Below are 16,401 nucleotides of genomic sequence, written 5' to 3'. Positions count from 1 at the left end.
GGAGGGAAGAGTCCCTGGATACGAACATCCTGATGGGGAAAGCAGGGGCCAGAGAAAAACAGGATGACCTCGGAGAGATGGGTGCCCCAGGGGCTGCAACAATGGGCTCAAACATCGCGTTTCCTTCTGCTGTACATCGAATCGAGTCTCTGAACATCAAAGCCAGCTCTGTGGCAGCCCACAAGCACAACAACGCCTGATGGAGCATCTGAGTGCAATTGACACCCTACTCACGACCCACCCATCCACTTCACTGTGTGGTGTCTGTGGGGGTGTATATGTGTGGTGGTAGACTGGGGTGATGGGGAAAGCATGCCTTAATTATTGAACCTGTCCTTTCAGTCTCTGCAAGTGTTTTACAACCTTCTCCAGTTTGCCACTGGCTGGTTCATCTGCTTCAGAGATAAGCACTGCACGACAATTTCGAAAGAATTCATTATTTGTGTGAAATTCATCAAAGACTGTCAGTGACTCCATGGTGTTTTTCAACGAGGAGAATGCCATTTCCTCAGACAATGCCACTCATCCTAGCGACTTTTCTTGATTTCAAAGTTTCCCTGGAAAAACCATTAGGAAAGTACCTCCTAAATCCAGGGCCTTAGGCATTTACAAAAGAACTTCATGTATGAGATGAGGACGCTTTCTGCTGAATATCTTAGCACTGTTCCTGGGACCCCCTGTAGTCAGAATGAGCTTCATGCTGAGATCTTATATTTTCCCCCTTCTTGAATAAGTTTAGAGCTGCCAGGGCAGATAATGAGAGCGCTTTCGCATGCCCAACAAGGCAGTAGTTAATGCCTCTCTGGCTGACATTATTTCCCACGGAGTTGAATATGGGCACAAGTGAAAAATGATGTTTGCCACTTCTGCATATGTTTCATCATGGAAAGAAAATATCACAGGGGACAAAATCCAAGGCAGCCAGTGAGTTTTTAACATTTATTTCATCGTGATTTTAACTGTGACTTAGCGTTAGGATACATTTGAAGACGTAGGAAGAACTTAAAAACACTCCATCATTTGGGAGGGACGGCCAAAAAATCATTTTCTATTCATAGCCTCTCACTGACTTTTCAAGCTTCTGCCAAAGGTCACCTGACACATGGCAGCCAGTCCTGCCTGAGCACCAGGTCCTGCAAGGCCAAGTTGCCATCACACAGAGAGTCCTTTTCTGTACTGCCTGGTCTCTGGGAGATGCAGCCAATACAACACTGGTGAACTAAAACACCAGCTGATGGAACAGTGGAGGTAATCCGCATAGTCCTAGAATTGCTTTTGGAGAAACTGGCAGGGCACATCACCCTGCCTGGTCCTGCACAGCTGGCAAGGAGGTTAGTTGTAGGTCTACCATAGATGCCGAGAACCAAACCCTCCCAGATAAACTCTGGTTTGGGTTTTGCATTGCTCCCCCTGTAGTCCTTGGGTTAAAATGTCTACATGTAAACAACTCATAGGATACATGGCGTGCAGTCGAGGCCCAAACTCTTACCTGGAGTCTTGTTTTGCTTTGGGGACTAGCAAAAGACGTTACTACAAGAAAATCCAAGTGCTGGCTACGGAGTGCTTACATCAATTGTCTAAACATATCATTTAAGTCTGGTGAGCTGCCGTCGGCACGCCCCACCCCCCTCTAGATCACCATATACATTCCTGAGTATTTTACAATCTGAAACTGTTCACTCCTACAAGTCAAAACATCTTTTTTGTTTTAGTTTTGCTCATTTTAAAAACATAAAAATTCAGGTAGCATTTTATTATTCATTTAGGCCCTTCCATTTTAAAGCTCTGTGACCGCAGGCGAAGCATACATTTCCTGATGCAGAATAATAGAGGTAAAATGATAAAAGTGGACTGCAAACTGTTTGTGAACAATTTCCATGAGCTTTCCATTCCGTTTTCCAGGGATTTTCTGAAGACCCTGGTATCTATTTCTCAGAGTTCTTGTGAGAATTAAATGAATTAATGTATCTAAACCACTTTGACAGCATCTTACACATAGTAAAACCAAAACAACTCCCACCAAAAAAAAAAACAAACGCCCCTCACTGAAATCGATGAGGTGGGTGCCGACACACAGTGACCCTATAGGACAGGGGAAGGCCTCCTTTTGAGTTTCCAATACTGCAATTGCTTCCAGTAGTTGGAAGCCCTGTCTTTCTCTCTCAAGCCGGCTGGTGGTTTTGAACTACAGACCTTGCGGGTCACAGTCCAGCTCCTATCCACTTTGCCACCAAGGCTCCTGGCGCATGTAAATGCTCAGAAAATATTAGTGCAAGCCAAATCGAGATAAAGAATGTTCACCAATTATATAAACATTCCCCACTAAACCTAGACATACAATGAGGGTGACGAGAGTTTGCTTCGGTGCCTTTCAAACAAAAAGTAAAGACATGGAAGAGAAACACTTTTCTGGGGTTCCTTGCTCTGTGACTCTCCCTGACACGCATCACAGTTTACGGTGAAAGCGTTTAGCATGACAGATCACTGCCCATAAGTGAAGCGTGGAAACAGTTTCTTTGCATCTTTTGAGCTGCTGTTTTCTTTGTCGATTTGTTTCTGATACATGAAGTTTTGGACCATGAGTGTCAGCTCATGACTTGTGAAAGTACCTGTGTCACACTAGTAAGAGCAGCGTGAAAAATAGGTATGGTAAGCCTTCTAGAAGGAGTGGCCTTATCAGGATATTAATGACTCCAGAATTAATCATATAAAATGGACCACTTCTTACCACTCCCATCCCATCCAGCTTCATTCAGGGAGAAAGCGAAAGAGAGAGAGAGAGAGAAACCTCCCAAATTATTTTCCATATAGTGTTCTAGAAATGGCTTGGTAAACATGGTCCCTAGTTGTGAATTACTTGGGGCTCAAGGTCACTGGGTAGGTTTGGTTTGAACTTGTGTTACCCGAAAATATCCCTACTGAAATAAAGGTGGCTTTCTAACTGACTGGGCATGCCCTTATGAACTAGAAGAGTCCGCAAAATCCATTAAGTATCTCATTTTCGTGGAAGAATTTTTTTGTTTAGTCGATCTCTGTAACTCATTTCCAAAAGCACCCAAATAGTTTAAATTTTTATAAGTTAGCATGCACCGAATAGCTAAGCAAGGAAGGCAGGGCAGGCTGCAGGGATGTTTTCCTGAAAATACGGTGTTTGTGACTGGATTAACATCTCCCTGCTAGGATTGCAGGTACTCTTAGCTCTCAGAAGGTCCCAATTAGGCCTGACACATTGCCACCACAGCACACACACTTCATGTAACAACCATATTAAGCTCCGTTGGTGCTGACTGAGTTTTAAAGCGCCAACCAGTGTGGGTGGACAGATTCCCATTTCATCAACCCCACTCAGTGTCCTACCCCATTGCAAATTCCTATTATAGCTCCCGGCCTAGGAATATTCCAGCTCCTCACAGTCAGTATGTGTTTATTTGTCAACAGTTGTATAAAAAACACACAGAAAACCCTTCTGACTACTTGATGGGAAGAAGCATATTGAAATACCACAGACTTTGTGAAGCAAGTAAGAAAGTGTTGAGAACATAGCCACTTGGAAGCGTCAAGTTTTAAATGTGTCCAAATTAAACTAAAATATCTGAAGAGACAACTAAATAGCTGACTAAAAAGAAAATAACTCCATTTTTGAGGCCTACAGGATACCAGACAAAAACCTAGCTTCAGTTTTCCCCTTTATATTAATTTTCTGTTTTGGCATTTGTGTTATGCACAGAAAACAATCCATGCCTCTTTGCTGTTCTCCGTCATGTAACTTTCATCAGGCAAGACAAACTTCTCCTCGAATGCATTCATTTTTTAAACCATATTTTATTGAATTCCTATTGACTATCAAAATATTCTAGTCCTTTGGGATACATCTTTTTTAAAAAACATTTAAAATGATGTGTTCTAACTCAATCCTTAATGCACTTTATGTTTACTTTTTCATAGACTTGGGTGAACACTTACAGAGCAAATTAGGTTTGCATTCAACAGTGAGTACACATTCTGTTGCACGACACTAATTGCAATCCCCACAATGCGGTTGCGCTCATCACACTCCCTCCCTGCATTTTCTGCTTCCACTCGTCTTTCTTTTCTAGCCTTTGCTGCCTCCTGAATTTTTGTCTCTGGGAAAAGATTGCCTTTATGCTCCCGGCGATGAATTAGCTACTGAGAGTGTTTTGGTTCCTCTTACGGACTTGTCTACTGTGTGGCTGAAAGCTGAGGCACAGCGGTGAGCTTGAAGCATAACTACATGCCATAATCTCAGAGTTCCACCAGTCTCTAATCAAACAATAAGACTGACTTTGTTTAGGATTTTGTTTTGTTTCACATTTTTCTTCCACTTACCCAGGACCTTCTAACATGACTCCTTTCCAGAGTGGTAGCAGGGAGCCCTCTAATATCAGGGTCTTGGAGGCTGAGATCTTTGACCTAATTGCGTACAAGTGTTTTTAAAATTTTCTCCATTCTTTTTTGCTCAAGATAGGAAGAGGTCAATAGTTGCACCTCAGATGGTTGCTTAAAAGCTCTTAGGACCTCAGTTGCTACTCAGCAACACAGAGTGTAGAGCATTGGCTTTGTGGGCCATGCTGTACTATGTTGTGTCACTTTACCTGAATGTTCCACCAGATTATGGTCCTGAGCTCTCAGGTACAAGGAGGACTCATTCTCTCAAGGTGTTTGGCTAAAAAGGTTTTGCCATTTTGCTCATTGTACAGTCTTGGAAATAAAGGCAACCCATAGAAATACATAGGTAGTGCTCGCTTCGGCAGCACATATACTAAAATTGGAACGATACAGAGAAGATTAGCATGGCCCCTGCACGAGGATGATACGCAAATTCGTGAAGTGTTCCATATTAAAAAAATACATATGTAGAAATATTCTCTGTAAAACCTATACGCATGGGGGGAATTTATCAAATTCATGGAATATTGACTCATCTTTTAACTGTTTCCTTGAACTTTTTGAAGCTCCCTCACATATTTTTTAGTAGTCTTTGCACTTTCCCACAGGTGTTCAGCTGGCCTATCAATGTATCCCTTTGCAGGCTGTACGATTGCTGTTGTTACAGGATTGTGTAAGTAATAGGATTTGTCTTTGCTGCCTTTAACTCTTGCAGTCAATCCACTGTCTTCCATTGCCTCGGTCCCCGTTATTGTATATCACCTTCCCCTTCCCTCAAGTTCATATGGAGAAGGACATCGGGCTTCATGAAGAAGAGGAGAGGTCGTGAAAGAGAGGCAGGCCTTCAAAGAGATGTACTGACACAGCGGCTGCGACAGTGGACTCAAGCAGAGGAACAATTCGGAGGCTGGTGCAGGGATGTGAAGTGTTTCGCTTGGTTGTGCAGAGCATTGCTATGGGTCAGAACTGACTGGTGGTACCTAACAACAACTCTTTAGTTAATAATGTATACTCCCTGGTCCCCTTCTTTCTCTTAACCATCAAAGAATGTTTCTTCCTATATAAAAACATGTTCTTAACGTTTTAGATAAATGTTCTCCTATGATTGTCCTGTTTTGATCGACTAGTTTCACTTAGCACAATTTCATTCAGGTTCATCCATGTTATGAGCTACTTCACAGACTCACCCTGATTCCTTCACATCTCCTAGTGCTCCAGTGTGTGTATTACAATATTACAGTTTGTCTCGCCATTTATCTGCTGGGGGGGGGGCATGGTCAGTTTCATCTTTTGCTATGGTGAATAGTTCTGTGGTGAGTATGGGTGTGTGTTCATTTATGACATGACGATCATTTCTGTGGGATATAGAGCTAGTAGTGGGATCACAGGATTACCTTGTATTTATAGTTCCACATTTGAAGTATTTCTAATAATTGAAGTGTTTCCAACATTTTTTCCATGTGCTTGAAATGAGCTGTATGTCACCACAGACTGCAAGTCCACCTCAGTTTTCACTTTTCACCATTTCTTAACCACTCAGACCATGAAGGGTAAGGAATCTGGAGGGTTTTTCCAGCTGTGGAACTTCACTCTCATCTTTTTAAAAATTGGTTGTTATTTTAAATCACTTATTTCCCCCATTGCTTAACACTACTTCCTTTCCCCCACCTCCTCTCTCCCATATCATCTGGGAACCACTGATCCTGTTGTTTTCTCCTCCACATTATTTATCCAGCCTATCTTATCTGGATAAACCTTGAGAGATAATAAAATACACACACACACAAAAAAAAAAACAAGACAGAGCAAAACAAAGTTACAAAAGAAAACAAAACAATGACAAAAAAAAACCAATGACAAAAAAAGAGAAAAGCCTATAAATAGTTCAAAGTCTATCCAAAATCAGTGGCAAGGAGAGTATAAGAGGCCTGGTAGGAATTGATAAAGGGCAATGTAACTGAGAGGAATTACTGAAACCCAAATGAAGGCTGAGCATGACAATGGGACAAGAAGAAATTGAAAGGAAATAGAGGAAAGAACTAGGAGGCAAGGGACATTTATAGTGGTTTAAATACAGGCATGGACATATGTATATATATTTATATTTGATGATGGGGAAATAGATCTATGTGCATATATTTATAGGTTTAGTATTAAGGTAGCAGATGGACATTGGGCCTCTACTCAAGTACTCCCTCGATGCAAGAACACTCTGCTGTATTAAATTGTCATTCCATGATGCTCACCTTCCCCACACAATTTCAGAAGACAAATGTGTACACAAGTAAAGATGGAGAAGAAAGCTGATGGTGCCAGGCTATCAAAAGATATAGTGTCTGGGGTCTTAAAGGCTTGAAGGTAAAAAAGCGGTCATCTAGTTCAGAAGCAACAAAGACCACATGGAAGAAACACACCAGCCTGTGTGATCACGAGGTGTCAAAAGGATCAGGTATTAAGAACAAAAAATCATATAACTGTGTACTCACCTTCCCAACAAGATCGCTGAAGACAAAGTGGGTGCATAAGCAAATGTGGTGAAGAAAGCTGATGGTGCCCACTAATGACAGTGTCTGAGGTCTTAAAGGCTTGCAAGTAAACAAGCGGCCATCTACCTGGGAAGCAACAAAACCCACATGGAAGAAGCACATCAGCCTGTGTGATCACAAGTTGTTGAATGGATCGGGTATAAGGCATCAATGAAGAAATTGTGAATGAGGGGGAGTGCAGATTGGGGACCCAAAGGTTATCTGTAGGCAACTGGACATCCCCTTACAGAAGGGTCGTAGGAAGAAGATGCGCCAGTCAGGGTGTATGTAGCAATGATGAAACATACAACTCTCCTCTAGTTCTTGATCGGTTCCCCTCCCCCACCTCCACCCCCGCCACTATCATGATCCCAATTCTACCTTATAAATCTGGCTAGCCCAGAGCATGTACACTGGTACAGATAGGAACTGGAAACACAGGGAGTCCAGGACAGATGATCCCTTCAGGACCAGTGAGGAGAGTGGTGATACAGAGAGGGTAGAGGGAAGTTGGGGAAGAAAGAGGAACCCAATTACAAGGATCTTCATATAGCCTCCCTCCCTGGAGGATGGACCATGGAAAAGTGATGTAAGGGAGACGTTGGAGAGTGTAAGATATGACAAAATAATAATAATTTATAAATTATCAAGGGTTCATGAGGGAAGGGACAGCGGGGAAGGAGGGAAGAAAATGAGGAGCTGATACCAAGGGCTCAAGTAGAAAGCAACTGTTTTGAGAATGATGATAACAAATGTACAAATGTGTTTGACACACAATGGATGTATGTATGGATTGTGATAAGAGTTGTATGAGCCCCCAACAAAATTATTTTTAAAATCAAACAATATATATTACATGGGCAAATCATCTTCAAAAGGGATCAAAAGACCCCTTTGCAATATTAAAAAGCAAAGGTGTGACTTTGCAGACTAAGGTTCCCCTGACTATACCATAGTACAGTGGTTCTAACTTTCCTAATGCTGTAACCCTTTCATACAGTTCCTCATGTTGTGGTGACCCCCGCAACCATAACATTATTTTTGTTGCTACTTCATAACTGTAATTTTGCTACTGTTATGAATTGTAATGCAAATATCTGATAGGCAGGATATATTTTCATTCTTAGAAATTAAACATAATTAAAGCATGGTGATTAATAACAAAAACAATACGTGATTATATATTGTGAAATATTTATTTCTAATTAAAAATATATGAAATTTTGTCTTTGGCAACGTATGTACAAATAGGCTTGATACAATTGATGTACGGATTGTTACAAGCGCTGTAAGAACCCCCAATAAAATGATCTCTTAGACCAGACCAAAACCAGGGATGTACATGGTAGACAATGGTGGAGGAGGTGGGGAAAGGAAAACAAAAGGATGAATACAAGGAAGAAAAGGGTAGTGGGGTCATGGGGCATTAATCCACCCAAGGGGAGGGTATTGTTTATATCTCCACAGGGAAAGTGGGACCAGACTTCAACACAGTGCCGCAAGGTGTGAATGCAATATCCCGGCGTGGAGTAGGGAACCAGTGGAGAGGTCTGGGAGGCTGGCCCCAGCACCATAAATTAAGTGGATTCCTGCCCCTCCCCCAAAAAGAATTTGTTCCAAAGGACGACATTGACTCTGCAGCTCCGGGAGATGAACATATCTGATCAGAGCACACGGGAGCAGATGAAGGGGCAGGAGGAGAGAGTGGAGCACAGCCTGGCCCACCAGGCCGTGAGGATGATGTTCCTGAGTAGAGCAGCCAGTCCACAGAGAGAACAACATGGCTGGCCCCACTATGAGACATGATGCCCCTCAGTGACTAAGGGCGATACAGGGGACTGCACCGGAGACACAGTGTGGGAATTGCACCTGACCTGATCCCACCACACCGAGGCAAATCACTGGGGGAGTTCAGCGGAACAGCAAGGGAATGGAGTGGCAAGGTCCCCAGGGAATGCTGAAAGTGGACTTTGGGGCCAGGGCGTGGTGCCCCAACAGACTGGACTGGAAAACGCTCCTAAGGGCCAGCAAATGATCCCTGAACTAACTACAAGCTTTTCTCTTGTGAAGTGTTTTGTTCTGTTCTTTGTCAGTGATTTGTTTTTGTTGTTTTGTTGTCTGGTTGCATACTGTTGCTTTGTTTTCCTCTGTCTTGGTTTCGTGCATGTTATTGTCTCCACAGGTCTGTCTGAATAGGACAGGCTGGATGAACTATCTGGAGGAAAAACAACGGGACCGACAGTTCCGGGGGGACTTGGGGTGGGGGGGTAGGGGAGGTAAGGAAGTGGTGTTAACAAACCCAGGGACAAGGGAAAAACATGGGACCCCAAATGGTAGAGAAGGGGGAGTGGCAGGACTGGTGGGAAATGATCAAGGGTAAGGTTGCTTAGAGAAGAGGTATACTCTAGCCCAGGTGGCGACGAAGCATGGTAGTAGGGCAGGAGGAAAGTCAAGGGAGATGGAGGAAAGAGCTAGAAGTCAAAGGGCATTCATGGAGGTCTAGACAAAGACATGTACATGCAAATATATATAGGAGGATGGGGAAATAGATCTATGTGTCTATATTTATAGGTCAAGTATTAAGGTGGCAGAAAGACCTTGGGCCTCTACTCAAACACTCCCTCAATGCATGAATACCTTCTTTTATTAAATTGGAACTCTATGATGCTCACTCTCCCGACACAACGGCTGGAGCCAAAGTGGGTGAACAAGTAAATGTGGTGAAGAAAGCTGATGGTGCCCGGCTATCAAAAGAGATAGTGACTGGGGTCTTAAAGGCTTGAAGATAAACAAGCAGCCATCTAGCTCAGAAGCAACAAAGTCCACATGGAAGAACACACCAGTCTGTGTGATTGAGTGGTCCCGAAGGGATCAGTTACCAGGCATCAAAGAACAAAAAATCATATCATTGACTGCACACCTCCATGATAGGATCGCTGAAGACAAATGGGTGCATAAGCAAATGTGGTGAAGAAAGCTGATGGTGCCCGGCTATCAAAAGAGGTAGTGTCTGGGGTCTTAAATGCTTGAAGGTGAACAAGCGGCCATCTAGCTCAGAAGCAAAAAAGCCCACATGGAAGAAGCACACCGGCCAGTGTGATCACGAGGTGCCAAGGGACCAGGTATAAGGCATCATGCAAAAAAAAAAAGATATATGTGTGTATGTATGTGTATATGTGTGTATATGTATATATATACCATATTAAATGAAGGGGGAAGTGCAGAGTGGAGACTCAAGGCCCAAGTGTCGGCCAATGGAGATCCCCTCATAGAGGGGTTTAGGAGAGGAGATGGGTTAATTAGGGTGCGAGGTAGTACCGATGAAGAACACAGCTTTCCCCCAGATCCTGGATGCTTCCTCCCCCCAACTACCATGATCCGAATTCTACCTTGCAGGGCTGGATAGGACAGAGGCTGTACACTGGTACATATGAGGGCTGGAGGTACAGGGAATCCAGGGTGGATGATACCTTCAGGACCAAGGGTGTGAGGGATGATGCTGGGAGAGTGGAGGGTGAGTGGGTTGGAAAGGGGGAACTGATTACAAGGATCCACATGTGACCTCTTCCCTGGGAGAGGGACAGCAGAGAAGGGGGGAAGGGAGACTCCGGATAGGGCAAGATATGACAAAATAACGATGTATAAATTACCAAGGGCACATGAGGGAGGGGGGAAAGGGGAGGGAGGGGAAAAAAAAAAGAGGACCTGATGCAAGGGGCTTAAGTGGAGAGCAAATGCCTTGAGAATGATTGGGGCAGGGAATGTATGGATGTGCTTTATACAATTGATGTATGTATATGTATGGATTGTGATAAGAGTTGTATGAGTCCCTAGTAAAATGTAAAAAAAGAAAAGAGGAGAAAAAATGATTAGGGCAAAGACTGTACAGATGTGCTTTATACAATTGATGTATGTACATGTATGAACTGTGATAAGAATTGTATGAGCCCCAATAAATTGTTAAAAAAAGATCTCTTAATAATTAAAAAATTTTAAGAATCATAATCATATATAGTTGCACAGGCCACCCCAGCAAATGAAATCAGTAAGGATATCTCATTTACCACCTTAAACTTGAAGTTCTCTGTTATTTTTCCCTCCCATCCTTGCTCCCACCCTTGATTATTTCCCAGTGTCTCAAGTTTACGAAATTGCCTAAGGAGTTTCCACAGTGGTTGCGCCATTTTAACGTCCCACCAGCGGCATTTGAAGGCTCCTGTCTTTCTATAACCTCACCAGCATTTGGTGTTTTCTGTTTTTTCCAACTTTCCTGGTGTGAAATTATATCTCATAGTTGTTTTGATTTGCATCTCTCTAATTACTAATGGTTGTGATTTGCATTTCTAATTACTAATTTGGGGCATCTCTCGATTGTTAATGAGTTGGCGACCACCTGAATGTCCTCTTTGATGCAGTGTCTGCTCCTGCCCCTGGTCCATTTTTTCCCTGGATGATCTGCTTTTCTGCAATTGAGGCCTTCAAGTTTCCTATAAATTTTAGGGATCAGTCCTTTGTCTGATATCATTGTCATTTTGTCTTCCCAAATTGTAGCTTCTCTTTCTTTCTTTTTTGTAGCTTCTCTTTCTATTTTGATGAGCAGAAGTTCTTACTTATTAGGAGATCCCAGTCATCTATTTTGCCCTCTGGTGTTTGTGTGTATTTAGCTATAATTGATATTGTATTTATGTCTTGTTAGTGGGGCTTCTAAATTTTCCCTGACTTTTTCTTTGATGGTCTTTATAGTTTCAGGTTTTATATTCAGGTCTTTGATCTGCTCTCTATCTTAAATTAGTCTTTGGATATGCTGTGAGCACCTTTCAGTCAGATCATTAAATTCCAACGTAGTACTACTATTTCACATTCCTTATGAAACAATATGAATTTCGATTTTTTAAAAAAAATTTCAAGTCAGACACTACTTGAAGACCTTATGAATTTAGATTGTTTTCAAAAAATTCAAGTCAGATACTATTTGAAGACCTTTTCAGACACGTGGGAAAACTGCCTCACATTTCGTGATATGTTCTTTGAACATGTGGTAGTTACATCATCTGGTGTCAATTTGAGAGGATTAAGAGTGAAGGGTGGAGTTTAGTCTGTCAATCAGGTCATAGTTTGATGACCTCATTTGGAGGCACTAACGAGATAAATAGCTCACTGGAGGCAGGCTGCAGGCTCACTCCCTGGGAGACACAGCCGCTGACAAGGCACATGGAGCTACACAAGTGCCCTGAGCTGGAGGAGCCACGTAGAATTTCTACCCACTGGTCTGTGATTTCCTGAATTTAGTGTCATTGCTTGTGTTTCATGAGTCTGAAGAGGGATTTATACATTGATATTGGACATATGGGCTAAGATCAGATGTACGGATTAAATCTGGACTGGGCTGGGATGTTTTCTCAATATTCAATTGCTCTTGTATATAAAGCTCTTATACACATATGAATTTGTTTCTCTAATCTACCCAGATTAACACAGAACGTATATTGTTAAGGACCATTTCCTTTCCATTTTTTTTATGAGTTAAAACAAACCTTTCCTCTTGGACTATCTTTTCTCTACACATGATCTACAATAGTCTTCAATCATGCATTTTTGTGACTTATAACATGGAATCATTTTACTTCACCATAATGATCCAACTATTCCTGGGATTCATATGGACAAAATTCTGGAAATTACATCCAGGTAATTTATTTACAGCACCTGGAGAAGACAGCACATCAACACCTCAGCCTGGTCAGCATACAAGCACCCTGCTTATCTCTGACTCAATGTCTTAATCTATCCCTGACCATGACAGGCCCCCATCTAAGTAAGTTTTCAGTTTTTCCTTCAGCCTTATATGGGCATCTAATGAATCCAGGGGCACAACTGAGTTGTATGTATGTGTGTGTGTGTGTTCCTGAATGCCAGATAAACAGGTGAGAAAGTGTTGCTTATAAATCACTGTCGTGGATTACATTGTGCTCTTCCCTCAAAAAAATGAGGGTGTAGGGGATGTGGACTGTTCTAGTTACACTCCTCAAAGGCTGACTCCAGAAGGACTGTCTGTAACATCGCTCTGCAGTCTCTCAGTGGACATTTATTACATTTTAATAAAAACATCCCCGTCATTGGTTATTCATGTAAACTGGGCTTCTGGAAAAATATTGATCCATGTAAACTGGGCTTCTGGAAAAGAGGAAGACTCTTAACAAGTTGGATTGACAGAGTGGCTGCAACCAGGGGCTCCACCCTAAGAACCATCGTGAGGCCGGAGCAGGCCGGACAGTGTTTCTTTCGGTTGTACCTTGGATCCCTGTAGGCAGGGCTAACTGGATGGGACCTTACAATGACAAAGGTTCCATCTGGTCTGGTACAGGAAGGGGCTCTTGGGGAGATGACACCCTGAGTTAGCTCACTGCGTGAAAGCAACTTTAGGGGTGTCACTAATCCAAAACAGATATTGGAATCCTAAACCTGTGGGTATAATCCTCACTGGAAATAAGCTTTTGTCTGTTATGTTGACAAGGCCATCTCTGTACAAGGTGTGTTCTGGACCTCATCTCTGAATTCAAAGAAGTAGCTTAGACACAGAGCTTTGGGGGGGGGGGGGACAAAAAGGCAAACTCAATGCCATCAAGTCCACGAGACTGTGACTGACTACAGGACTAGAAAGTGGGGTCTTTCTCCCTCTGTAAAGCTGCTGGTGAATTCCATGATATGGCACACACAGAGAGAAGACATAGGCTGTGTAAAAATCTCCATGTACTGAGGAATAAATGAGTTTCAGAAGTTGAAAGACAAGAACTTTTCACCATTGCCAATATATAGTGAGAGAGTCACCCGCCTCTAGCCGGTGCCCTGAATTCACATCTCTAGCCTGAACTGTGAGAAAATAAATTTTTTATCATTAAAGTCACCACCTGTGATTTCTTTTACAGTAGCATTAGATAATTAAGATAGTCACCATTTATTAAAAAAACATGATTTGAAAATTTGATGTATACTGTATAAGTGTATTACTTACACAGTTCGTGAAACACCATATATGTATGACCAGTTCTATTTTTAAAAAAGAACAACAACAAAAAAAATCACCAGATTCTTAAGAAAATAACCCCTGCCTTTGATCCATTTATTGTTGTTTTAGGTATTCATGTTTCTGCTTTCTTTTTGATTGAGATATTGCTATATTTTGTTCGGCTAGTGCTGTTGCTTTTGCTGTCATTTGCTTGCTTGCTCCCCATTTGTGCTTTGTGTGATTTTCCGTAGTTTACATCCGGGATGGGGGCTCCATAGAGGAAGTAACTGGATTGGTAATTGCCTAGGGACATAGGAAGGGAAGACAGGGGGAAACGGGGAGCTGACAACAATGAGATTGAGAGGAAGACGTTCTGATTGAACAAGTAAATTGTGTGATATATGAGATACATGCCAACAAGACTATTTTTTAAATAAATAAACTGGCTTCATAGTCCCGGAGATCTCAAACTTGTGGGATAACTCAATTCTCCCTGTGAAATATGAGGAAACATTGACATCAAACTCAAATTAATTTTGTTCTCCATTAGATACTATTTTATCCTTAAATTTCATATTGTAAAAGGCTTTAAAAATATGGGGGATTAAACATTATGGCCAAGAGATTTCAATTCAGTCATTGAATTTTTGTTCATTTCCCCCTCAAATTTAGAAAAGATCGCCATCATTATATTTAATAATGAAATTCTACAGCCTGGTTTATGGGATGAGAGTAGAACTTGAAACACATTGCCTTGTTATGAGCATTGGTTATAGGAATAAATCAGGTTTCATTCACAGTCTTTACATTGTGGGGCTGTAGACCTGTCGTAATGCTGAGCATGACCTGCAGTGAAATAAGCTGGAGACCCTAAGTATTTTAGCGAATTGTCAGCTGCTCATTAAAAGGTGAGAGGTTCATGCACACCTAGAAGTACCTCAGAAGAAACACCTGGCAATCTCTGTATGAGCATTTACTGAAAACTCCATGGAGCACAGTCTATTCTGAAACGCATGAGGTTGCCTTGAGTTGGAGTCAGCTCAATAGCAGTTGGTAAAGTGTCCTTCATGTTGGAATTCTATATTTAGGCAAAGGCTCTTGAATAAATCAGTTCTACTAGTTTACAGCAGAGTAAAGCTGTGTTCTTAGTACAGCTATGTTACACTAATTAGTCCCAATGAATTTCAACCATATTTAAAGAGCTGGACAAGATGCTCCCAGTGCCCCTCTCTTTTAGCCATGAAATTTTGTGATTTCATCCTAAATGGCTTTCTCTGGTCACTATCATTTTACTTGGAAAAATGGCTCATGTTTTTGGAAGTCCATGGTACAAGGCCTATGAACATGCAACCTTATTTTCATAAGCAGCCAGCCCGAGGGCTAGGGAAAGTCTCTATAGAAAACGGTGTCTCCATTAAATCCCTTAAATCCTGAAAATAAACACAGGTTAAGAAGTAATATGTGGTAGAACTTTCCAAACTTTCCCGCTAAGAGAACATCTCTGAAAGGAATGATTTAACCCTTTGATAGACATGAAGCACAAAAGCCACTAGCTAAGGTAGAAACCCCTCATTTTCAGCCAGAGCAGCGTTGATATTTCTGCTAGGGATTAAAAATATTTCCATGTTCTGGTCTAATCTGATTTATAAGGTAGAATTGAGGTCAAGATAGGGAGGGGAAGGAAGCATTAAAGAACTACAGGAAAATTGTGTGTTTCATCAGTGCTATACTGCATCCTGACTGGCTCATCTCTTCCTTGTGACCCTTCTGTGAGGGGATGTCCAGTTGTCTACAGATGGGCTTGGGGTCTCCATTCCATGCCCCGCCCCAACCCCATTCACATTGGGTATGATTTTGTTCTGGGTCTTAGATACCTGATACCTGATTCCATCGATACCTCAGGATCACACAGATTCAATTTTACCTTACAAATAGGATTAGACCAGAACATACACACTGCTACAGATAAGAGCCAGCAATTTTACAGGGAATCCAGGAAAGAAAAACCTCTCAGGGCCAACAAAGAGAGTAGGGCTACCAGGAGGATTAGGGGAGGGTGGAGGGAGAAAGGAGGAATCAATCACAAGGATCAACATATTACCCCCTCCCAGGGGGACAAACAACAGAGGATGATATAAGATGATAAAATAGTAATGTATAATTTATCAAGGCTTCAAGAGGGAGGGGGAAAAATCAAGAATTGATACCAAGGGCTCAAGTGGGAAGAGAATACTTTGAAAATGATGATGGCGGCATATGTGCAAATGTGCTTGTCACAGTGGAGGAATGTATGGATTTGATAAGAATGTTAGAGCCCCCCCCAATGAAAGTATTTAATAATAATATATATACAAAGAAAATAACAAACCAAATTAAAAATATATACTCACCAACAATTAATGTGGAGGGGTGTAGAATGTAAAATGCAACTGTGCTTAATAGGCACTTTGCAATCATTCAAAG

The 16,401-nt window shown here is 41.9% G+C and overlaps 1 non-coding gene across 1 annotated transcript; it reads left to right on the top strand.

The window, feature by feature from the left end:
• Window positions 1–4,756: 4,756 nt before the first annotated feature.
• LOC142443977 (U6 spliceosomal RNA) lies at window positions 4,757–4,863 on the top strand. Its single transcript, XR_012783674.1, has one exon. It is a non-coding gene; the product is annotated as a U6 spliceosomal RNA (small nuclear RNA).
• The last annotated feature ends 11,538 nt before the right edge of the window (window positions 4,864–16,401 follow it).

The sequence above is a fragment of the Tenrec ecaudatus genome, chromosome 3 (genome assembly GCF_050624435.1).
Source record: "Tenrec ecaudatus isolate mTenEca1 chromosome 3, mTenEca1.hap1, whole genome shotgun sequence".
NCBI lineage: Eukaryota > Metazoa > Chordata > Mammalia > Afrosoricida > Tenrecidae > Tenrec > Tenrec ecaudatus.
Note: the sequence above shows the minus strand (reverse complement) of the source record. Positions and strands in the feature narration are given on the sequence as shown.